This window comes from Ovis aries, chromosome 21 (genome assembly GCF_016772045.2).
Source record: "Ovis aries strain OAR_USU_Benz2616 breed Rambouillet chromosome 21, ARS-UI_Ramb_v3.0, whole genome shotgun sequence".
NCBI classification, from domain to species: domain Eukaryota; kingdom Metazoa; phylum Chordata; class Mammalia; order Artiodactyla; family Bovidae; genus Ovis; species Ovis aries.
Genome location: NC_056074.1, coordinates 34,204,302 through 34,229,470, shown reverse-complemented (window position 1 = coordinate 34,229,470; position 25,169 = coordinate 34,204,302). Strand labels below are relative to the sequence as shown.

Below are 25,169 nucleotides of genomic sequence, written 5' to 3'. Positions count from 1 at the left end.
TTTTTTTAGTTTAATTAGGTCCCATTTGTTTAATTTTGTTTTTATTTTCATTACTCTAGAAACTGGGTCAAGAAAGACCTTGCTGCAATTTAAGTCAAAGATTGTTCTGCCTATGTTTTCCTGATCTAAATGGGAAGGAAATCCAAAAAAAGAGGGGATATATGTATACATATGGCTGATGCACTTTGCTGTACAGCAGAAACTAATGCAACATTGTAAATCAACTATACTCCATTAAAAATATTTTTAAAAAAGAAATAAAGCAGCTAAAACATCCATGTTCATGCACATGTGCCTATTTCTCTTAGGTAAATGAAATTACTAAGTCATGTGAAAGGTGAATGTTCAACTTTTAAAGAAACCACCAAACTGTTTTCCAAAGTAACTACATTAGTCAGAGTTCTCCAGAGAAACAGAGCCAATAAGATGTGTATATACAGGGATATTTACTTTAAGGAGCTGGCACACATGCTTATGAAGGCTGGCAAGTCCAGCATCTTCAGGGTAGTCTGGGAGCTGGAGACCCACACAAGAGCCAATGCTGTCATTTGAGTTCAAAGGCCATGGCTGGCTGAGGTCCTTCCTGCTCACAGGAGGTCAGTCTTCATTCTAGTCAGGTGTCTACTCTGCTGCTACAACAAAATACCACAGATGGAGTGGCTTAAAAGACAAATTTTTACTTCTTACAGTTCTAGAGGCTAGGAAGTCTGGGATCGGGGTGCTAGCATGGCAAGGCTCTGGTGAGGACCCTCTTCCCAGCTTATAGATGACTGTATCCTCATTTGTGGAAGAAAGCAAACCCTGGTGTCTCTTTTCCTTCTTACAAATCTCATCAGGGGGATTTCCCTGGTGGTCCAGTGGTAAAGAATCCTCCTGCCAGTTCAGGGGACATGGGTTCGACTGATCCCTGGTCCAGGAAGATCCCACATGCTGTGGGGGCAATTAAGCCCATGCACCACAACTACTGAACCTGTGCTCTAGAGCCCAGGTGAGAAGTCTGAGCATCTCAGCTAGAGAGTAGCTTCTATTTGCTGAAACTAGAGAAAAGCCTGCATGCAGCAACAAAGACCCAGCACAGCCAAAAATAAACATGAATAAATAAAAATTTAAAAAAATCAAATATCAGCATGGGATTATCTAAACCGAACTGCCTACCAAAGACTGCACCTCTTAGTACCACCACATTGGAGGCTGGGGCCTCAACACGTGTATTTAGGGAGGACATAAATGCTCAGTCCAAAAGATCAGGCCTTCACCTCACAGGATGAGACCGACTCACATTATGAAGGACAATCTGTCTCACTCCAAGTCCACTTATTTAAAAGTTACTCTCCCCAACACCACACTCAGAAACATCCAGCATAATGTTTGACCAGATACTTGGGCATCATGGCCCAGCCAAGTTAACACATAATACTAACCATCACAAGACCACCCTTTGTCAGCCTGACACTTACATATATCTCTTTAAACCAAATTAAGCTCCAAGTGAAGACAATAACAAGATCATCCTTCCATCTAACATGATACAACTATCCTGCATACAACTGAAAATGCACAAACTCTTTCCCTAGAAGAGGATGTAAAGTCCTTGAATCACGTTTCGTCTTCTCCTTGATATTCTGCAGCTTAATTACTACAATGTAATAGTAGCCCCAGGATGTAGTTGAGGTCATCTCTGAGGACCTTGAGCTTCTCAGGTGGTTCAGTGATAAAGAAGCCACCCGCCAATGCAGGAGTTTGTCCCTGGGCCCAGAAGATCCCTTGGAGAAGGACATGGCAATCCACTCCAGTACTCTTGCCTGGGAACTCCCATGGACAGAAGAGCCTGGTGCGCTATAGTCCATGGGGTCACAAAAGAGTCAGACAGGACTTAGTGACTAAACAACAACAATAGCAACAATACATAAACAGTGTGTAATGTAACAATAGTAACAATACATAAACACTATATATAAGGTCAACACATATTTCATATCATGTAACACACACACATAACAAAATGAGGAAGACATACTACAACTCAGTAGCTGTGGTTTCTACTCTGAGAAAACCAATCACCAAGCTCTCCAAGGACACCGGAGCTCCACTCACAACTTTATCCCTTGCAGCAGTGGTGAATGGTGTGTTTTTTGGACCCTCCCAGGGCAGGTGAGTGGGTCTTCAAGGACAAATCTACTCTCACATTTCCATGTCCCAAAACCACTGGTGACATTCACATCCCAGATGACCAACAGGCACATGACAAGGTTGAATGGTGAGACCAGACATTCTTTCCTTATGGCTGATCTTAGGGGGAAAGCATAAAGGTTTTCAGCAGCAACAGGTATGTTGGTTGCAGGCTTTTTGTAGATTTTTAAGACTGAAGATTTCCCTTTTATTTCTATATTGAGGATCTTTTTTAAAAAACCAGAATTGAATGTTGGATTTTTCATATGATATTCTGTATATCATTTAGAGATGATAAAAAGGCATTTTTTTTTTGCTTGTTGATATGGTTAATTATATTGCTATTCTCAGAAATAAAGAGTAAACTATATTGATACAGGCAATGATTTCAATAAACCTCAAAGGCATCATGAGGGGTGAAGAAGCCAATATCAAAAGGTTATATACTGTATGATTCAACTCATATGACCTTCTAACTGCTTTTAACAGCCTGTGGCAGGGCAGTTCCTTCTGACATCATCAACAGCACAACATTTAGTGAAAGGGTTTGCCCCCAGTTCTGGGTGTTGGGATGAGGAGACTGAGCTTCTTTGTTATTTTTTTCTTGTTGGTTTTTTTTTTTAATTTCTTGCTTTATATTTTTTCCCATCCCATGACTAGTTCTGTAACATTTACAAAATAATCTCACTGCAGGAGCTCCAAGGAGAGGGTGGAAGTGCCACTCCTCTAAAATGCCCTGGATTCTGGCCTCAGTTCTGCTGTGGTTACAGTGGGTCCTCATCAAAGAACAGATGCTTTCAAACTGTGGTGCTGGAGAAGACTCTTGAGAGTCCCTTGGACTGCAAGGAGATGAAACCAGTCAATTCTAAAAGAAATCAACCTTGAATATTCACTGGAAGGATTGATGCTGAAGCTGAAGCTCCAATACTTTGGCCACGTGATGCGAAGAGCTGACTCATTGGAAAAGACCCTGATGCTGGGAAAGATTGAAGGCAGGAGGAGAAGGGGACAACAAAGGATGAGATGGTTAGATGGCATCACTGATTCAGTGGGCATGAATTTGAGCAAACTCCAGGAAACAGTGGAGGACAGGCGGGGGCTGGTATGCTGCAGTCCATGGAGGTACAGAGTCGGACATGACTTAGTGTCTAAACAACAAAAATTCTACACAGTCCCAGCAGCTGTGAGGGAGCATCAACTGGAGAAACTTGGCCTCAGGAGATGTCAGGCTGGGCTCTACCTCTCAGCGCCACCTAGAAATCTTTACTCATAGGTAAAGAATGTGGCAGCCTGCCCTCTGAGGAAACTCACCACCCCAAACATTTTTATGCAGATCATTCAATACATTGCACGGGATTTTGCTAAGTATATCTAAGAAAAACATCTATGTTTTCCTGGAAGGCATTACAATTCTCACATTTGAAACATAATCATCTGAGAATCTTGAGCGACTCTGATGATGTGTTAAAGGACAGGTTACAGCATCCAGGACACAAATAGTAGTAAAAATCCTGAGCTAGACTCAGAAAGGCTTGACGTGAAGATTTAGGTGCTGCGGAAATGTCACAGAGAGAGCTCTGCTGGATTCAAAACAGACTTGGGCAGCAATAGAGTTTCGTCAGTGATAGACTTTAATGACTATGCATTGCAGCCTGCAGTAAGCATTGCTCATAGCTCACCAAAATGAAAGCTTAGTTTAATTCTTAAAACTAAAAAAATAACTCATGCCAAGTCTTATCAGCAAACTGCCTCCATATTCATTTTCTCCCATTTCTCCTGACACATAGGTAGGATGAGTGACTGGTCAGCTGGGGGGTGCTGAGAATGGGAAGCAAACAGCCTCAGGACTACCAGGGGGCAGGAGGGAAACTGGAGGGATTTTGGAAGAACGTGTCCGCTCTTCCTGCTTTATCTAAAGGCTGGTGTCTCCTCTTCATGGAGAAAGTCCCAAGGTGGGTGGTGGGCTGGTGCCTTCTGTGATGCAAAGACTTGTGGATGAAGTTGCCATGGCAGCAGCACCAATGGTGATGCAAGCTGACTGAACTCTCCCTCTGGTAGAGGAGTCAGCATGGAGGCATCAGGGCTCCAGTTAAAGGAGGGCTGCCTTTCAGGGTGAGGCGACCCAGTGCAAAGAGTGTGTGTAGGGCACACTGGTACCCCAGCAGAGAGTCAGCACTGGGGTGTCTGCCACCCCAATATCAATGGCACTGGCCAAAGATTCCTTCATCTCTTCCTTCCTCTCCATCCAAACTCGAGCAGCACCATGAGACGAAAGGTAAGGCAGGGAAAAAAGACAGCCCAGACTCAGGTTCTGAGCCCGCTGTGGGCAAGTGGAGAAGCTTCAAAATGGGAATCAGCTGCAAAATGAGACAATGTCCAAAAGTACCTGGGAGAGCAAAGGGATTTGCCAAGAGTTCCTTGGACTTGGAACAGGGAGACTGGATGGAGAAGATTGATGAGCAGTGGTGTAAATGCATAGTGAAGTCCCTACCACTGGAAACCTTGAGCCTAGCTTCCCGACTCATGGACCTCACCAGCCTGTATTAGGATGAGCCAGGAGGACAACTTCTCAGCTCTCAGGGAAATTGTGAGAGTACTGGAGAAGCAGAACCCCTGAGGCTAAAGCATCCAAATCTCTTTGGCGGTAATATAACTACTACTTTCTAAATACGTTGTGATCTGAATGGCACCAGGGCCTTGCCTGTTGCTCTTTCAACAAACTGGTTACCACTGGCAGCAAGTAATTGATTGAGGTTACCTAAGGCAGGAACACATTGCCTCAGCAACCATCCAAGGAGTCAATAAATCCTTGTTTGACCAAGTGACAAGGAATGAGCCTTATATCCTTTGGGTGGAAACGTCGTTTTCCTTCTGCTCAAAGTGGAAAATACAGTATGTACATAACATGTTTGATTTTGTCAACTTACGTCAGAATTTCAGAAGATTCTTAAAGCCTCCAGAGGAATGAGTCAACAAAGGGAATTTGAGGAAGGGGGTGGTACCAAGAAAACGAAGCCCGAAAGACTGGATCTGTCATTGAGCAAAGGAGCTGTCAGTCACTTCTACTCAGCAAATCAGGTCCCAGCATACTCACTCACGACAAATTAGATCCCAGGAAAGGAAAACCCAATGGGTGGTCCTAAAGAGAAGTCAAGGTTTGGGAGATGTTAGGCAGGCTGACCCTGGAGAAAGAAGTGCCTGTCACAGAAGCCAGACCCTTCTGCCATGTGAGGTGATGGATGAAGACCGGAAGCCTTAGAGAAGGGAGAACAAGTGCTCATTTCTGGCGGGTGGACGTGCTACAGCCAAAACCCGGGCAGAAACAGAACGGGCAGGGAGGACAGGATCAGAAGCAAAGGTGGAATCTGGGACCAGGGAAAACTCCAGGAGAGACAGAGGGAAGGCTGGCTCAGAGCCCAAAGACAGACACACAGGGTCCCACTCACTTAAGGGACCAGAAGAGGGTGGGCCCCAGAGGGAGGGTCCAGAGAAGACAGACACCAGCCCTCAGCTGGAAAAGGGCTGTGGAGAAAGTTCCCGGAGGGATCGAATTCTTGCCCATCTTGGCGGCTAGAACAGCCCAAGTCTGCCATGCGCTTGAAGTCATTAACTGTCATTTATCCAGGTCATATCTAGGACGGCCAGGTAAGGATGGGATACTTTTTAAGATCTGGCAACCTGCAATTGGTGACTATACTCTAAGAAATCTAAACTCTGTGTGTGTGTGTGTGTGTGTGTGTGTGTGTGCGCGTGCTCTTCGCGACCCATTGGACTGTATCCTATGTCCATGGGATCTCTCCGGCAAGAATACTGGAGTGGGTTGCCATTTCCTCCTCCTGACCCAGGGATTGAACCTCTGTCTCCTGCATTAACAGGCAGGTTCTTTACCACTGTGCCACCTGGGAAGCACCAAGAAACTAGCTTTGCTCACTGGTTTCTGTATTTGTGTGTGTATATTTTCCTTTTGCAAATGTTAATGGAGATTTAAACTAAGCTCATATTTAAGAAGCATCAAGAGATTCTTCACACTGATACTGGTGAGAGGAGAAGCCGGAGTGCCTGGGGTCAGGGGTCAGGGAGCAGTGTATTCTCAGCATAACTGCTCCACCCCTTTCCATGCACACAAGATTGAAATTGGAGTTGCAGCGAGAGCAATTGATTAAAAGTTTGTAAAACTGTCCCCTACAACTTAAAATCTGAAGATAAGCCAATGCTCTTAAAGATAAGTGGACTGAGCTTTTGGCAAAAATCTAATATCCCAAGGCTTTCCTTCATATTTTTTGTGTTTAATAGTCACTGAAATAATGATAGCTGTGCCAATCAGTCTTCTGAAACCCTTTAAATAGGTTGCCTCTTTGTATCTTCATCTGTCCTTCATCATCCTTGAGGGAGCCACTATTCTGACCCATTTTACAGATGAGGAAACTGAAGCCAAAAAGGGTATGCAGTGTGTCAAGTCGAGAGCCATCTGACTCCAGTGACTGCATTCCTCATGGTATATGTCGGAGACCCAGGTGTGATTTCTCTTTTAAATAGTTGCTTTACAACACTGTGATAGTTCCTATTGCTCAGTAAAGTGAATCAGCTATGCATACATATTTATCCTCTCTTTTTTGGATTTCTTTTCATTTAGGTCACCGTGAGGGATTAAGTAGAGCTCCCTGTGCTCTACAGCAGGTTCTCATTAGCTACCTATTTTACATAGAGTATCCACAGTGTATATGTATCAGTCCCCATCTCTCAGTTCCTCCCACCCTCGCTGTCCCTCTGAGTATCCATACATTTGTTCTGTGTCTCTATTTCTGCCTTGCAGACAGGTTCATCTGTACCATTTTTCTGGATCTTCACATGGTGCCTGAAGTAGGTCAGTTCAGTCTGGGAAGCAGAGGGCAGTCAAGGTGTTGGGAGGCAGACATCCATGGTCTAGGGCTAACAATCAACTATTGCCACAACCTTGTACTTTTCAGCCTGGTTTTGTCATCATTCAGGCAGTTCCTCTGCAGGAGGAGAGAGAGGTGTGTGGAGGGAAGTGTGCCCATGGGGGAAGAGAGTGGGTACATGTGGAACTGGTTCGGTCGGTACACAGTTCACCTCCGTTCAGAATTACAGGGTCTTAATTTCTTAAAATTTAAGAACATTGCAAGGATGAGTTAAAGGAACTTGGGTAATTTTGCTGTGGGCCAACAAATTTAACAGATGAGGGCAGGTCACCAAGATAGGGAAGATTTTTCATTTTCTCCCTAAAAGGACTCTAAAATAATAGGAGTCTAGTTTATGTTTTTGCTGGTTGAAGGGAGGGCATGAGGTGTGATGATGTCATGAGCACAGCACTCACATGGAGGCCATGAGGCCAGGTCCAGACTCCTACTGAACAAATTAATTTAAACTCTCAGCCTCAGTTTCCCTTCTGTAAAACAACCCAGTTGGATTATTTCTCAAATTCTTTCAGCTGTAAAATTCCAAGATTCTCCAATATGTCTGTTGCATTGACAAATAAAATGAGTACTTTTAAAGTAGGAAAAGATGATAGAAAATGACTTTTTGAGTCCATCCTGCCTCTGCCGCCTAGTTCCACGTCTCACTAACGGCTCCCCGCCTCACCAAAGCCCCAAGCAGGACCCAACATCTTCACTAAAGACCAAGGGAACAGCTTCCCTTGGGTGTAGCCACAGGCACTGATGAGAGATTGTCTACCCAGGAGGAATTTCCTCCGAGCTTGAACACAGAGCTTGACATATGCTGGGAGAAGGAGTACTTTGATAGGAAAGGGGCACTGATGAGGGTATTTATTGGAAAACAGGTCTCCCCTGTTCCATGAAGTCTGAACCGTGCACAGCGTGCATGGACATTGTCTTTCTGCAAACGGGGACTCCGCCTGCATCTTCCTGCCTCCTATGTCTGCTGCATCAACAGGTCAGTTACTTGCTTTAAAGCCCCATGGTGTGGCCCCCATTCAGTCCTGCCTGTCGTGTCTACCACCGATGTCTTTCTTTCCTAGGTCAAGTTCACGTGGATCCTGGCCATACACAGTGTCCTGGGTTTTACAGCATGTTGCTTAGCTTCTTGGGCAGAAAAGAGGCCCTTTGTTTTCCTCACAAGTCCGTCGCCTTGGGGGGCTCCCAGGATTGAATGTTTTGTATCTGCCTTTTCTCTGCAGTTTCCCTATTCCCCGCTGTTATCTTTGGCTCTGTTGCTATGGGTGGGAATATTTTCTTGTCCTTGTTTAATAACTGCTTGGCTGCCAGACGGGCTCATTTCTCATTGTATCGGTGCAGGATTAGCCGAGATGTTTGGGAAATATTTCCTGTATTAAGCAGCAGGGGAGAGTGTGTTGGGCTCGTGCCTTCTTTTGACATCGCGTCATACTTTCTCTCCACTTTTTCCCTTGGAATGTGCTGAGGCCAGTTCTTTGCATCCAAAGCCTCAGCCCCTCCCTGACACTTTGCAGAACTGGGTCCCTTTCCAGGTGCCTCCTGTAAGCACTCCTAGGGAGGCTGCAGAGAATCGCAGGCAGGCATCTCAATTGATTTTTGATATTTGGGGTCCAATAGTGAACTGCACCATCAACCCACTATCCAGGCGAAATTGCCTATAAAACTATTTCATACTTCAGATTCTTTGACAGTTAGCTCACCGGCTTCCCATCAGAGCTGCCAACTGATTGACAATGAACTTGAACGTGGTCTTTGCTGTTGCTTAGAAGTGACAGCAAGTTTACAGCTCTGTCTGAAACTCTAACCGCTCACAGATTTTTTGGCATTCTTGTGTTTGCTTGCAACAGCCCTCCAAGGATTGAGAAAAGCTATCCAGAAAAGTTACCAAAGGAGGACAAATATCTATGAATTTTTGGCTCTACGTGAAATTGAGATAAAGAAGAGCGTGTGCTCAAAATCTGGCCGAAAGTCAAAGCCATGAGTTTGGTTGCATTGCAGTAGCTGACACAGGCTTGTCTCAGAGTAGGAGTCGCCGTGGTTCAAGTCTGAGGTCACTTCCTCCAAGCCCTAGGATCTTGGGTGGGTTCCCTCTGTAACATGGGGGTGACTGACTCATATAGTCATTGTGGAGAATGAATGTGAGAACACCTTGTAAACGACAAACATAATATTATTAGAAATATAGGGGACTCCCCTGGTGGTCTAGAGGTTAAGACTTTGGTCTTCCAATGCAGGGAGTGCAGGTTCAATCCCTGGTGGGGGCACTAAGATCCCACATGCTGCATGGTGTGGCCAAAAATAAATACATAAATAAATATATTTTAGAAAGAATTGTAGGAAAACATGTATGAAAATATTTGTAAAATGAAAAAAAAAATTAGCACAGGAGCTAATAGCTGTAGAGGCTACAGTGAAAACCTCACAGAAATGTAAACATACTTCCAAGGGGTGGGAGAACCATTTTCTCCTAGCTGTGGAAGTTAATGCTTCCTTTTAAAGATGATCCAAATCTCCTTCCTGACCTGGGCAAGGCAGAGCCCAGCTCCTACCTGAGAATTGCAGCTGTCTGAGGTGCGCTGCCCCAGTCACAGTGACCTGGGCTCAGACAGCCCCGCTTCTGTCTCGGACTTTGCTCCAGGAGCCAGTCCTCTAAAGAAGTTCCACCCTCGTTGCAGGAGGATGGAGGTGACTGCTCCATCCCAGACGGGGCAGTGGTGAGAGACCCATGGCCTCCATTGGTCACCCTCCTGTGGAGAATTTGGGGTGTCACTCCTTGGTACCATCCTGACTTGGCAGACAACTCAAGATTCCCTAAAGCTCCCCAATATCCTTTCATATAAAACTCGCTCTGGAACATTTCGAGCATTCAGAAAAAATCGAAGGGAACAGCATAAGGGACCCCTGTGTATCCATCACCCCCTTCATCAGTAGTCAATATTTTGCCAATTATTTCACCCATTTCTGCTCCTCCCTTTGCCTCTTGTTTTGTTTTTGGCTGAAGTATTTTAAAATAGATCCAGGATATCATATTATTCCACCCAATGCTGGAGACCCAGATTTGATCCCTAGGTTGGGAAGATGCCCTGGAGAAGCAGATGGCAACCCACTCCAGTATTCTTGCCTGGAGAATCCCATAATAAGAAGAGCCTGGTGAGCTACAGTCCATGGGGTTGCAAAGAGTTGGACATGACTAAGCAACTAACACACATACATACATTTTAAAATAAATCTAAGACACTGTATTTTTCTACCTGTACATATCTCAGCGTGCATTTCGAACTGATAGAGGCCATTTTTTCTGGCATAACCATAACATCATTTTCCCACCCAACAGGATTCATCATAGTATGCTCAGTACATCCCAGTGGTCATTTCTGCTCAGATTGGCAAGAAATGCTTGGTGCTAACTGTAAGACCCCAGCCTGACACACTGTCTCCCCCGCTTCTATCATCTTGGTGCCCCGAGCAGAAACCTCAGCCTGGGAAGGTGTTGAGAGAATGCATTCCTCTTCTCGGGTCCCCTCTCTTGCTGGAGAAGCACTCACCTGCCCAGTGGATTGGGACCAAGGACCTGGTGAGAGGCTGGGCTCTTCAGGCATCTCTCCGGGATTGGTCTGTCCCCAGGGCATATCGTCCACCCAGCATGGTGTCCACAGGCTCAGGACCTGTGGCCCCAGCCCAGGCCCACTTTGTGGGGTGAATCTGAAGGGTTGTCTCTCACTTGTCTCTGTAAATCCCACATTTACAGAAATGTGAAAAAGAAAAGGCAAAGCTATTATTTCTTTTACAGACTTCCCCAGGGTAGGACAAGGGCCAGCTCTGATAGGATCCCAAGACTCTTGTCTCGATGTGTGAGAATGAAAGATGATGCCCAGTTTCTGATTTAGGGGGTCATGCGATTATGCTGACCCAGGCCAGTAGATGTGAGAAGAGGACTGGGGGAAATAGTGGGTCTACAGCAGTGGATGTTGGAGGCAGGGTGCTTACTGGACATATGGGTGGAGGTGCTTAGGTGGCTCCTGGAATCATGAGCTCCAGAGAGGCTGGCTGGAGATTGATGTGGAGATTAGAGATTTCCCAGGGGTTGGCTGCAGGTTACAGCTTAGGCAATGTCAAGGTTCTAGAGGTAGTTTGGAGCTTACACAAATCCTCCTAAGTTGCTCTGTTCTGGCATTAAGAAGGTAGCTTACACAGACCTAGAAAACAAACTTATGATTACCATAGGGGAAAAGGAGGGGAAGGATAATTTGGGAGGTTGGGATTAACACATACATACTGCTGTATATAAAATAGAGAAATGACAAGGAACTACTACTATATATAAGATATAGAAAAAAACAAGGATACACTGTGTAGCATAGGGAACTGTACTCATATTTTGTAATAACTTATGAGGAAAAAGAATCTGGAAAACTATATATATATAAATGTGTATACATATTGAGTTTCCCACATAGTGCAGTAGTAAAGAATCTGCCTGCCAATGCAGGAACTGCTAGAAACTAGGTTTCAGTCCCTGGGTTGGGAAGATTCCCCTGGAGGAGGAAGTGGCAACCCACTCCAGTATTCTTGCCTTGGAAATCCCGTGGACAGAGGAGCCTGGTGGACTACACTGCATGGGGTCGCAGAGTCAGACAAGGTTGAAATGATTGAGCAGACATGCAGGCTGCATTTCTCAGACGTGAGCCCACCCGATCCTCTACACTGTTAAAACTCGCCTTTCAGGGACTCCTCTGGTGGTTCAGTGGTTAAGACTCCGTGCTTCCAAGGCAGGAGGTGAGGGTTTCATCCTTGGTCAGGAAGCTAAAGTCCCACGTCTTAGGGCCAAAAAACCAAAACATAAAACAGAAGCAGTGTTGTAACAAATTCAATAAAGACTTTAAAAATGGTCCACATCCAAAAAAAAAAAATTAAAAAAAAATTCCCCTTCCAAGACCACACCCTAAAGCCACTGAATGAGGATGTCCAGAGTGGTGTTCAGAAACACGCATTCTGGGGCTTATGTGTCCCTCGGGGGCCTTTATGCCATGGAGAGAATATTTGACTTCTCTCTTGATAGCATAACTGCTAAGATAAAGATAAGACACACGAAGCAGTGCTCTGCAGGTTGCATGGCGTAATTCCGAGGGACTGTGCCATGAACCATGGAACCCCAAGCTTGCATTTTCATTTCTGTTCAGAAATCCCACGCCTTCTTCCTTGACCTTGGCCTCACTTCTGTCCCACTCTACAGAGGGCACACATGGTTTTCTGGGTATTCATTCTGTCTGTGGGACAGAGAGGCACATGCAAAGTGTCAAGTATTACTCATAACTTTACTGTAAACTCCACCCAGAATCTGAAAGCCTGGCTTCAATCTAGTTCCTTACATCACCAGCAGTTTCAATTAGGAACCATAAAACATAGGAAGCATCTGGAGGTCAGAGGTCAGAATCAGCACTGGCCCTGGATGACATAGTAAAGCTACCAGTTGCATCTCGCATCTCTTGCTTCTCCTTTCTCTGCTATTTCCTGCTCCTCATCCCTGTCACTGGAGCTTTCTCTAGCCAAGACACTGTCCCTGGTCTGGGGAAGAGCTGATGATCTAATTCTAACTAAAATGTTAGTGACTTAGTCGTTAACCCTAAGCTTTTGGTTTTGTTTTTTTCTTTTTAAAAAAACTTTTTATTTTACATTGGAGGCTGCCCCAGTGGCTCAGATGATAAAGAATCTGCCAGAAATGTGAGAGTCCTGCATTTGATCCCTGGGTTGGGAAGATCCCCTGGAGAAGAGAATGGCTCCCCACTCCAGTATTCTTGCCTGGAGAATCCTATGGACAGAGTAGCCTGGCGGGCTACAGTCTATAGGGTGGTAAAGAGTCAGATATGATTGAGCAACTAACAGTTGCTTAACAAAATTGTGATAGTTTCAGAGTGAAGTGACTCAGCCATATATATACATGTAGCCATGAAATTAAAAGACGCTTACTCCTTGGAACAAAAGTTATGACCAACCTAGATAGCATATTCAAAAGCAGAGACATTGCTTTGCCGACTAAGGTCCGTCTAGTCAAGGCTATGGTTTTTCCAGTGGTCATGTATGGATGTGAGAGTTGGACTGTGAAGAAGGCTGAGTGCCAAAGAATTGATGGTTTTGAACTGTGGTGTTGGAGAAGACTCTTGAGAGTCCCTTGGATTGCAAGGAGATCCAACCAGTCCATTCTGAAGGAGATCAACCCTGGGATTTCTTTGGAAGGAATGATGCTAAAGCTGAAACTCCAATATTTTGCCCACCTCATGCAAAGAGTTGACTCATTGGAAAAGACTCTGATGCTGGGAGGGATTGGGGGCAGGAGAAGAAGGGGATGACCAAGGATGAGATGGCTGGATGGCATCACTGACTCGATGGACACGAGACTGAGTGAACTCCGGGAGTTGGTGATAGACAGGGAGGCCTGGTGTGCTGCGATTCATGGGGTCGCAAAGAGTTGGACATGACTGAGTGACTGATCTGAACTGAACTAAACTGATCCATTCTCCCCCAGGGAAGCTGGGCTTCCCTTGTAGCTCAGCTGGTAGAGAATCCGCCTGCAATGCAGGAGACCTGGGTTCAATACCTGGGTTGGGAAGACCTCCTGGAGAAGGGAAAGGCTACCTACTCCAGTATTCTGGCCTGGAGAATTCCATGAGCTGCATAGGCCGTGGGATTACAAAGAGTCGGACACGACTGAGCGACTTTCACTTTCACATTCTCCCCCAAACTCCCCTTCCATCCAGGCTGCCACATAACGTTGAACAGAGTTCCCTGTGCTATACAGTAAATTACCCATTTAAAATACAGCAGAGTGTACATGTCCATCCCAAAGGAGCCTCATTTTAAATAGTGGAAATCAATACAAAGCTTAAATTTACCATCTTAACCATTTTAAATATACAGTTCAGTTGTGTTAAGTATATTTGCATTATTGTGCAACCATGAAGAAATGAAGACTTATGATGGTGGTACTGGAGGTAGGCGTGAAAAACTTCACAACCTTTTCATTTTTCAATAAGAAACTCCATATCCATTGAACTGCTACCTATTTCCCTCTCAAATCCCTGGCAACCACTGTAAGTTTTTAAACAAGGGGTGGACAGTAATGCAGTGCTTAACCCAAAGAGTGAATCACTGGTGGTGGAACTGGAGTCAACAGGAACAAGCAAGTAAGGGATATTTTCAGCTGGAGGAATATTCTTTAACATTCCTGCCCCCACCCCCCAACCACCACCATCATAGGTCTTCCCAGGACCCACCCTGGTAGTGGAAGGAAATGGTAACCCATTCCACTGTTCTTGCCTGGAAAATCCCATGGACAGAGGAGCCTGGTGGGCTACAGTCCATGGGGTCACCAAAAGTCAGACACAACTGAGCTACTGAGCACCCTGGTGGCTGGAGCCTCACTGGTCATTCACTCTGGGCTCCAAGGCATCACCTGATGGGCAGGCTGCTGACCTCATTAAACATCCAGAAAAGAGAAGGACCATGAGAGTATTGCACTCATCTCAGGCTGTGGCTAATCCAGGCTTGGGAAACTCTGTGGGCCAGCCTCGCTCCCAGGCCACAGAGCACTGCAGTTAATCCCTCAGGACTGGGCAGTGGCCAGAATCATCTCCGGATGAGCTGATGGCCTGTTCTAGGCACAGCTGGCCTCCACCCATATCCTGGTGGGACATAGTAGGCAAAAGGCCCCATGGAAAAGAAAGAGTTTAGTAAAAGAGAAAGAATTTTTAGCTGATCCTCAGGGAAATCTGGGGTTTGGACCCACTGCTGCTGCTATTAAACTTGGTCACCATCCACAGATGATGTCCCCAGTGACAGAGTCCCTTTCCTCCTAGAAACAGGAGTTATTGAGATTAGTGCCTCAGAGTTAAGATCTATGCCGCTCTGAGAAGTCATTATCCTTTGTACCAAAATAAACCACAGAGCTTCACACATCTTCCGTCATGAAGGGGCATCGGCCATTACTACATGGTCCGGAAGCCGATGATGTCTGCGGTGTCTCGTGCCTTTGCTTCTCAGAATGAAATGCCTGGAACTGGCAGCACCGGCCCTTGGAGCTGGCACAGAATCCCAGACTCAGGCTATTGTATACTCTGTGTTTTAACAAGATGCCCATGTGGTTCTATGGCCCACAAAAGTTAGAGAAGGACCATTTCAACATGGGCAGCACCTGGCCAAGCATCGTGGCACCCCAACACTTGTATTGGCTCCTTGTGACCCCAGAATAAGCCCAAAATCCTTAACAAAGATGGAAGGCCACCACCAGCTGGCCTCTGCTTCCCGGTCCAGCTTTAGCTCCTTGGGTTCCCTCTGCTCTCTCCAGCACAGCTGTGAGGACCTCTTTTGCTGGGCTGAGCACAAGGCCATCAGATGACAAATTCCCTTGGCTTGGAATCTCCTCCATAGAACTACCCCTTTTGTTAACTCCTCTGTTATCTCTTCAACAGATATTTAGGGAGCATTTCCTAGGTCAGGCATCCTCTGGGAATAGTCCTCATGGAGCTTATACTGCAGGTCTCCTAGATTTCACTGAGCCATCTCCCCGAGGATGGCAACCCTGACGCTTAGGGAAGGGTAAATCTCTGAGTGCTGTCCCCCCAGCCACCTGTGCACCCCATTTGTAACACATTATATTTTACCCATAAAACATGGCTCTTGGCTTGTGTCTTCCTTTCCTGTTAGCCTGGAGTCCCTCGAGGGCAGGGCCTGTGTGTCTTGTTTGCAGCCTCTGCTCTCAGCCACCACCTCACCCAGAGAGGGGCCCCATGAACTCAGTACAAGGAGGGGTTCCAGAGGCAGGGAGGGACATGGCTGAGATGCAAAGAAAAAGCTGTGACAGCGGGACCTGCTGACTCTCATCAGAGGGACGAGTGAACGACTTTTATCTTTGACTCTTATTTCTTTGATCTAAACTTCCAAAGAGATGATGTGTGCCCACAGTGTGTGCCCTTTGAAGAGAGGAAATCTAAGCTGGCATCCACGGTGGATTCCCATCTGCCCAAATCTGCCTGGGATCCAAGCCCCATGCCGCTTTCCAAGGAGCAAATGGTGGGGACTACAGGGGTGGAGTCAGGGTGTGGCTCCAGCTGGGTCTGGACTGTGAGAGGCTGTGTTCCTGCCCCAGTGGGAGGCGCTGTGGCTTCCCCCTCCCCACCCCCCACCCTCCCACGCCTGGAAAGGAGGTGGGTGGTTGTGGCCTCCGAGGTGTTGGGGACAGAGGCCCAGATAAGAGCAGCTCTGCAAAGAGAGAGATTCAAGCTTTTTTCAAATCAAACCTTATTAAGAGATCGTGGACCATAAAGACTTATTCTAAATTGATGAGCTGGGACAGTCAATGCAAGAGAGAATATTCCTTTTCTCCCTCCCTTTGCAGGTAGCTACGGTGGCGCTAGTGGTAAAGAACCCACCTGCCAATGCAGGAGGCATAAGAGACATGAGTTTGATCCCAGGGTTGGGAAGATCCCCTGGAGGAGGGACGGCAATCTATTCCAGTATTCTTGCTTACAGAATCCCATGGACAGAGGAGTTTGGAGGACTATAGTCCATAGGGTCGCAAAGAGTTGGACGCAACTGAGGTGACTTAGCATGCACGGAGGAAAGAGCTGTGGTAACCTAAGGAAAGTCAGACTTGTCATCAGAGATCACAGGGGCCAACTTTCGGACCCCCTTGACTTTACTGTTTAGTATCAAAATGTGATCAGCAAGGCATAAGGTTGGTGTCTTTTCCCATGTCCTTCTCATTTTTCTTCTTGCATTTCTGAGGCAGGAGAGGCAGATGGTGTGGATCCCAGGCTGGCCGAGGAATGGGCTGGGCTTCACTGACCTTCCCTTGGTCACACAGAGTCCTGATTCCAGCTTGCTGTGATTCCCATTATACGTTCATGCTATGGCATGCATGCAGGCTGCGATGAGGTCAGGCAGATGGCTCTGTGACTTTGAGCTCTGAGCAAAATTGGTTATGACTGCAGCTGACATACACATACCCAGGCCCACAGTGCAGGCAGGCAAAGGCCACCTTGAGTCCGCACAGGACTGCTCTCAGGAAACCTTTGGATAAATTCCTTTTTCAATAACAACTTTCCTTATGTAAACGAATGAAAAGAAAGCAAATCCAAGTGTCTGCGTAGTTGACTTGTTTTGTATTATTTTAGCTGTCTTAGAGTGCTTGTGAGTCAGAAGCAATTTCAGGAAATACTGGCCGAATCACCAGCTGGAATCCAGGATCCTGTTTTCCAAGAGCCCTCAGGCTCCTGGACATGTGTTTCTGGGCACGCACACACACACATACACACACACTCACTCAAGCTCTCACACAACGCCTACACTCACTTTCACCAACTGGCATATTCACATACACTCACGTACACTCAACATAAAACTCAAATATACACACACACCTTCCCACACACCCATTACACACACGTTCCCACCCAGGCACCCCTATATACACACACGCATGCTCATGTACACACACACACACACACTTTCACACGTCTCCGGCCAGCTCTCCCTGATGCTAAATATAGCACAATGGACTCTTCACCAAAGGTACTTGTTGCATGAGAATTAAACCTGAAGAATGTTCACTGGTTATTCTTTAATAGATATTTCCAAATGTCTGCATGTTTTGGTTGGTGGACATCAGACTGTTGGGTTGAGACAAGTTTTTCTCTGCAGCTCCCTCTCTTTTGGGGATGTGTGAATCAGTCATTCCTGGTCATTCCTCCCCACTGAAGCAGAACAGTGGGAAAAGTAAGGGCAATTAACTCGGTCTCCACTGCAAAGGACAAACAACATATAGGAAGCTGATTTGGAGTACCTAGGCACAAGTAGCGCAGTTGGTAAACAATCCACCTGCCAATGCAGGAGACGTGGCTTTGATTCCTGAGTCTGGAAATCCCATGGACAGAAGAGCCTGGTGGGCTACAGTCCACGGGGCCGCAAGAGTCAGACACAACTCAACAACTAAACACATGGAACACACCAGGGACAGAAGGCACTTTGCAAGCAACAACTCCAGCTCTTCCTGATTTCTCCACAAAGGTCCAGTAGCCCCTCAGACCCCTACCCTTTGCACAGTTCTCACTGCAGGTCATACCCAACTCCCTGGGAACCTGCGATCTCTGCTGAGTCTAGTGAGGACAGGACACGGCGATGGCCCCTTCTGTGGGAACAAGGCTCCCTTCTGTAAATGCAGTGGTGCCCCTGCACTCTTGGCTTTCTTACAAAGCCAATATTTGTCCTTAACTATTTGTGTTTGTCCACTGTTTGTTATGTAGTTGTGTCTGTTTCCTCTTGGCGTCCATCCGCCTCAGTGTGTCTCCCTCTCATTGTAAACATGCAGAAGAGGGAGACTTTCTCTGAGTGATGGTGAGGATAGGGTTCCCAGAAACAGAGCCCTCACTCAGTGCTTTCTGATGGTGGTGGGGACCCAGGAAGGTTTTCACAATGAGCTCTCATGGTTTCTATGCGCCTCTAGGTGATTCTGTTTCAGGGGAGGGGTCCTTGATCCTCTGTGTGCGCTTTGTCTCGAGATGCTCATTCAGACCCGAGTAACAAGGTGAAATATCAGCGTGGACCGCAGGAGAGCTTTTCCCTGCGGTATTTGATGCTGAATGTAACATTCCGAAGGGCTTCCCTGGTGGCTCAGGGAGCTTGCCAGCCATTGCAGGAGACACGGGTTTCAATCTCTGGGTTGGGAAGATCCCTTGGAGAAGGAAATGGCAACCTACACCAGTATTCTTGCCTGGGGAATCTCATGGACAGAGGAGCCTGGTGGGCTACAGTCCATGAGGTGGCAAAGAGTCGGACACAACTAAGCGACTGAATAGCAACAGCACTGTGAGTGTGAGGTCGTGGATGAGCAATCCTAGTGGACAAAAGGTGGAGGGACGTGCCAGCAACTGCTTGTGCACAATGGAGGGGTGGGTCTGAGGACCCCCAGATATAAGGCTACATCACATATGATCCAAAGGAATTGGGAAGCCCTCTGGGTTAGAAGACAGTGTGCTTGGGTGTGGCTACCAGCAAATGGAGTGTTCTTTATAGAAAAGATGGGGACAGTGCCAGGACACCCACAGATCTGGGTGCCTACTAGCAACCCATGACCAGGCAAAACCATATGCTGATGCCTGGAGAAAGTGGATGACCTTGCTAATCTGTAGAATGTGTACAATAACACTTATCTCATAGGATTACTGTGGAGTTAATTGAAAACACATGCAACAGGGCTTAGCACATTAGCACTGAACACTAAATAAGTGGGAATCATTATTATAACCACAATCATTATTATCCCACGAACACTCATCTTTTTTACCCCCGCAAATAGTTAGAAGGTACAACCCTTATAGAAGTTACTGTGTTCGGTGTAAAGAATGTGACTGCTGGGGATACAAGAACTCAGTAAACTGAGCCCTAAATAATGTGGAAGACAAATTTCCACCTGAACAGAAATGATCTGAGGAAGAATGAAAGGGAAGAAAAGTGGCTGACATGATCATTGTGAAACGGCTTGAAAATTCCCATCACCTACTTTCATGAATGGAAAAAAGTCTACATAGTAACCACTACTTTATAGTTGTTCAGTTGCTCAGTCATGCCCAACTGTTTGTGACCCCATGGACTGCAGCACGCCAGGCTTCCCTATCCTTCCCTATCTCCCAGAGCTTGCTCAAACTCACGTCCTTTGAGTCCGAGATGCCATCCAACCATCTCATCCTTGTCATCCCCTTCTCCTGCCCTCAGTTTTTCCCAGAATCAGGGTGTTTAGTTTTTTTTTTTCCCAATGAGTCAGCTCTTCACATCAGGTGGCCAAGGTATTAGAGCTTCAGCTTCAGCATTATTCCTTCAAGTAAATATTCAGGGTTGATTTCCTTTAGGATTATTTTATGGGCATTTAGTATTTGTCAGGCACTTTGTCAACATCTTCTCGTTCAATCACAAGACCCTATGTGGTAGGCATTTCTCTCAGACAACTGTATAGAACCTGTCAGAATCACTATCATTGTCAACCACAGTCCTTCACCCAGGCTTCCTGTTAGCGCCTAGAGCTGAGGTCCAAACCCAACAATGAGATGCCCACCGCTGTGGGTTTTTCCACCCCAGCTCAGAGCAAGGAAGCTCGGAGGGTGCCCTTCCCCATCCTGCCTTCTGCTCCAGCAGGCAGTGCAGCAGCGCTTGGAAGTGTCTGGGTTTTGGGTCAGACTTGGCCAGACGTCCAGTGGCAATTTTGTAGCAGCACAACCTTGGACAGGCTTCTCCAGCTTTCCAAGCCTCATTCTCCTCATGGCTCAGTGAGGATGACAGTAAGATGATCTTCCACACGAGCTTCATTTTTTATAGAATGACATCCAACTATATGGCTGGCACAAAATAAGCATTAAAATCTTTAAAGGGTCAATGTTATTACAATACCATATAATCGCCAGATATGTATGTAGCCAGAGCCTCTTCTTCAGCACCAGGCTCCACAGTGGGCTCTCAGATCCAATGAAGCAACATTGCAAAATATCTCAACAGCCACTCATCAGTGAGTCAGAACTCATTTCCAGGTGGCTCCAGCTAACACCTCTTTTAATTGCCTTCAGAATAAATACCTCCCAGGTTCAAAAAGTTTCCTGAGGTCTTACACAAAATCCAGGGCCAGATATTGTTATTAAAGCCAGGTGGTGATGGCACAAATATTTTAAAATATGGCTCACACTCTCCTTGCCCAAGGCGATGTCGAAGCTGGGGGTAGCAGGCAGGAGAACAGAAGATTTTAATGAGAAGGTGTGAACCTGTGGTGACAGTCCTTGTTTGTTTCCAACTTAAGAATTTTCTAGCCACGCATCCATCCTGGGCTTTCAGAAACTGAGAAATCACCCTGGATGGCCCCTGGCTCTGCGATGGAACTCAATTCCCCTTGCTTCACAATTCACTGTGTTGTTTCTGGGTGGGTTTCTGTGCTTATTTCCCTGGGTGTCATCTAGATAGTCAGCACACGTGATTTGCAAGGCAAACAAAGGAAGAGAGGCTGGGTCCAGGGAAGAGAAGAGGTCTGTGTAACAAGAAAGCCAATGGCTTTTAAGGACTACCTGAGTCCATCCCAGCTCAGATCCTGGGAAGTGATGAGGAGAGCCATTGCTGCCCGCTGTATGAACACCACTTTGTAACACCACTTTCTATCCGTCCAGTAGATGAAACCTGGGATGCTTCTCACACCCAGACACATCCCTGCACATTCAAACGGCTCTGCAGCTATGTGCATATGCTGTCAATCAGGGAAATAATCCATCTGATTATTGACCTGAAGTAGACAAAAGAGCTTCCTGGGTTGGGAAGATTCCCTGGAGGATGACATGACAATCGATTCCAGTATTTTTGGCTGGAGAATCCCATGGACAGAGGAGCCTGGCAGGCTACAGTCCATGGGGTCACAAAGAGTCGGACATGACTGAGAAACTAAGCACAGCACAGGCAGAAAAGCAGAGTTACTGTTTCCCTTTGTAACATCACGTAAATGCGGATTTAGTCAAAGGCTTCTCTTAGACTTGCGGACACAAGGAGAGGAAAGGAGCGGGCGAGATGCATGGAGAGAGTACATTACCATATCTAAAATGGAGAGCCTGTAATTTGCTGTATGTCTCAGGGAACTCAAACAGGGGCTCTGTATCAACCTAGAGGGGTGGGATGGGAAGGGAGAAGGGAGGGAGGTTCAAGAGGGAGGGGACATATGCACACTTATGGCTGATTCTTGTTGATGTTTGACAGAAAACAAAATTCTGTAAAGCAATTATCCTTCAATTAAAAAATAAATAATACATATTCTAAAAGCCTTCTGTTAAGTCACTTTAACGCACATAACATGGTGCCCTTCTGCAGGATCTGGCCTCAAGGTTGGTGCTGGAAGGAAGACGCCTCAAGTCGGGTCAAGCACACACCCACCACCCAGACAACAAGCGATCACACTGTAATTATAAGTGTGTGCTGGGGGTGACTAGTGGGCTCTTTCTGTCTCCTTCTCTGTATGAGAATCAATCAACCATAAGGAGAAAGGAGACACCCGCCAACAGAGGCACCCGTGTCCAGCATTTTCCCTTTGAAGCCAGAACTCCTTTGACCTCAGGAGTCACTGAATGGCTGTCAAACCCTAGTGGTGTCAGACGGGTCAGCAGAGGTGGCTCTGGGGGAATGTTTTCTTAGCCGGTAAATTTATCAAGACTGGGAAATGGAAGCAGCCCCAGAACTCAGTGCAGTCCTGCACATCCCCTTTTCACCTGAGTTCCCTTTGAAGGTAAATCTGTAGCAGACATGAAATTGATTGGTGAGTTGGGGGAGGGAAAAGATGGACTAGCCTGTGTTTCACGGCTTGTAACAGGTTTTCAGGACTTCTTGGATGAAACAAAGGGTAACTATAATGGGATAGAATGTTCTGTCAGGGCTTTGAAGCTGAGTTCGTGGTCCAGGTGGGGCTACAGGTGAACGTAATACAGCAAAATGCAGCCAGGAGGAAAACCACAGTGGTCACGTGATGAATTATCAGGAGACTAGCAGGTGAGGCAGGAATACAGAGCTGTGTGCCAGCAGGAACAAGGTCCCCCAGGAAATGAGTGAAGAAATGGATAGGAAGTCTTTGTAAGCAAGTCCAGAGCTGAAGTGCCTGGACGAACTCTGTGGAAGGATTAGGGCTCTGACTAAGTGTTTCCAAATCTCGGGTCATAAATTCTTGTCCATTGAAAAGACATGAAACTAAGTCAGGAGTGACCCACACTAACGACAGCACACTTACTCTGTTCCCAGACCACATATAAAGCTGAATTCTGTGGATTCCATCCAGGAAGTCTAGAATGGGGTGCCGGCTACGGCCACAAGTCTGAGTTACAAAGGAAGGGATAGAAGACAAACTCTTGACTCTTGGATGTTTAAAACCACATCTCCATCCAGACATCCATTCCAGAGCAATGGATCCTGATGGAAAACTCTTGAACAGGATGAACCTTACAGTCTCAGACCATGATTACCCTAATTTTATAGCCCTGAAGTTTTTACCATCAATGTGAGAAGTGAATTTTTTTAAAAGTATTTATTTATTTATATATTTTTGGCTGTGCTGGCTGAATCTTTGCCGTTGCGTGGGCTCTTCTCTAATTGTGACCAGCAGGGGCTGCTCTTCATTGCGGTGCTTGGGCTTCTCATTGAGGTGGCTCTGGGGTGCGTAAGCTCAGTAGTTGTGGCTGCTGGGCTCTGGCACACAGGCTGAGTAGTTGTGGTGCATAGGCTTAGTTGCTCTGAAGCATGTGGGATCCTCCCAGACTAAAGCTCAAACCTGTGTCTTCTGTACTGGCAGGCGGATTCTTTACCATTGAGCCGCAGGGAAGCCTGAGGAAGCTAATCTTTAAAGGCAAAGCCCCCTACCCTCTGCCCCATCCTTCTTAAGGATGTCAGTCGAATTTCCAGCTGCAGGCGAGGGCTACACAACTTGGCCCTGAGCCAGCATGGACACCCCTCCATTCAAATGGACAGAGGCTGTGATCCCTGAGGAATATTTGCTTCCCAGCTTGAAGGGAAGATGTTGTCAACTGCAGGCATCGTGTAACATCTTCCAGTAAAGCAACTTTCCCCAAAATGTGTTCCAAAGATATTTTGCAATGTTAGCATTCTACCATCAAACCAATGTGGAAAACACAGGATTAAACTGAGTTCAACGTTTTCTCATGTGTGGGTTTTTGAGTCATTATTATTGTATATCATGACTCTCCAAGCAGAGAATGCAGCATCTTTCAATCTTATTAGACCAGTGAAAACTTTCCTAGTGAAAATAACTTCCAAGAACAAGCGCTCCATGAAGCACATTATAGGGAGCACTGTGTGAGGGGTCCCCCTCCCAGAACATGCACTTTTTCAGACTCCGTGCCTCTGCCAGGAGAAGGAGCTTCCCAGTGACCCCCGCTGAGCCAGCTATGGGAAGTTTTCCTTGTTACAAGCCTGTCCACAGCTAAACTTCACATGTTTTCTCCAGGCACTTTTTCTTGTGTTCACAGTTCAGTTCAGTTCAGTCGCTCAGTCGTGTCTGACTCTTTGCCACCCCATGAATCGCAGCACACCAGGCCTCCCTGTCCATCACCATCTCCCGGAGTTCACTCAGACTCATGTCCATCAAGTCAGTGATGCCATCCAGTCATCTCATCCTCTGTCGTCCCCTTCTCCTCCTGCCCCCAATCCCTCCCAGCATCAGGGTCTTTTCCAATGAGTCAACTCTTCACATGAGGTGGCCAAAGTACTGGAGTTTCAACTTTAGCATCATTCCTTCCAAAGAAATCCCAGGGCTGATCTCCTTCAGAATGGATTGGTTGGATCTCCTTGCAGTCCAAGGGACTCTCAAAAGTCTTCTCCAACACCACAGTTCAAAAGCATCAATTCTTTGGCACTCAGCCTTCTTCACAGTCCAACTCTCACATCCATACATGACCACTGGAAAAACCATAGCCTTGACTAGACACAAGACTTCCTTTCTACTCAGATCCCTTGTTTGAGTTACGAAGAGGTAGAGCTTAGTCTCTGGGTCCATCTGCAGTCCCAGGCCACTTGTTACATTAGGTCACATTTAGCTGAGCAGCCCGCTGGGATCAATTCATCCTTCTCTGAGAGGATGATGGGGTTTGGGACTCAGACCTGACCCATCAAAGGGCCTCTTTGCACAGAGGAAAACATGGTGTGGAGTCCCACACTGTCCCAATTCTGAAGAACCCAGACTCCAGGGGGGGTGAGGGCAGAGACCACTGGTGATTCAGTGCCTCCTGCCACCACCTCTAGAAAAACAACCCCAAGTACCTACTCCAGACAGTGGCTCAGCATCTTCTGTGCAGGCGACAGCACGTGAGGCTTTGTCACCACATCCCGAGTCCTCCAGGGGGACAGTGATACTGGGAGGGTGGTGGGGAGGGTGGTGGCACCTGGTCCCCCCACCCTACCCCCGCCAAGCTGGAAGCTCCGACAACTGCCTCCTCAGCAAGGTCTTGACCCACGTCAGAAATGTAGAATCCGGTCCTGGAGCCTCAACTGGGT

General features: G+C 46.6%; 1 long non-coding RNA gene across 1 annotated transcript; it reads left to right on the top strand.

The window, feature by feature from the left end:
• Positions 1-5,310: 5,310 nt before the first annotated feature.
• LOC105604073 (uncharacterized) lies at positions 5,311-23,813 on the top strand. The gene is made up of 4 exons (XR_006057493.2): positions 5,311-5,814; positions 6,586-6,683; positions 7,970-8,082; positions 8,168-23,813. It is a non-coding gene; the product is annotated as an uncharacterized LOC105604073 (long non-coding RNA).
• The last annotated feature ends 1,356 nt before the right edge of the window (positions 23,814-25,169 follow it).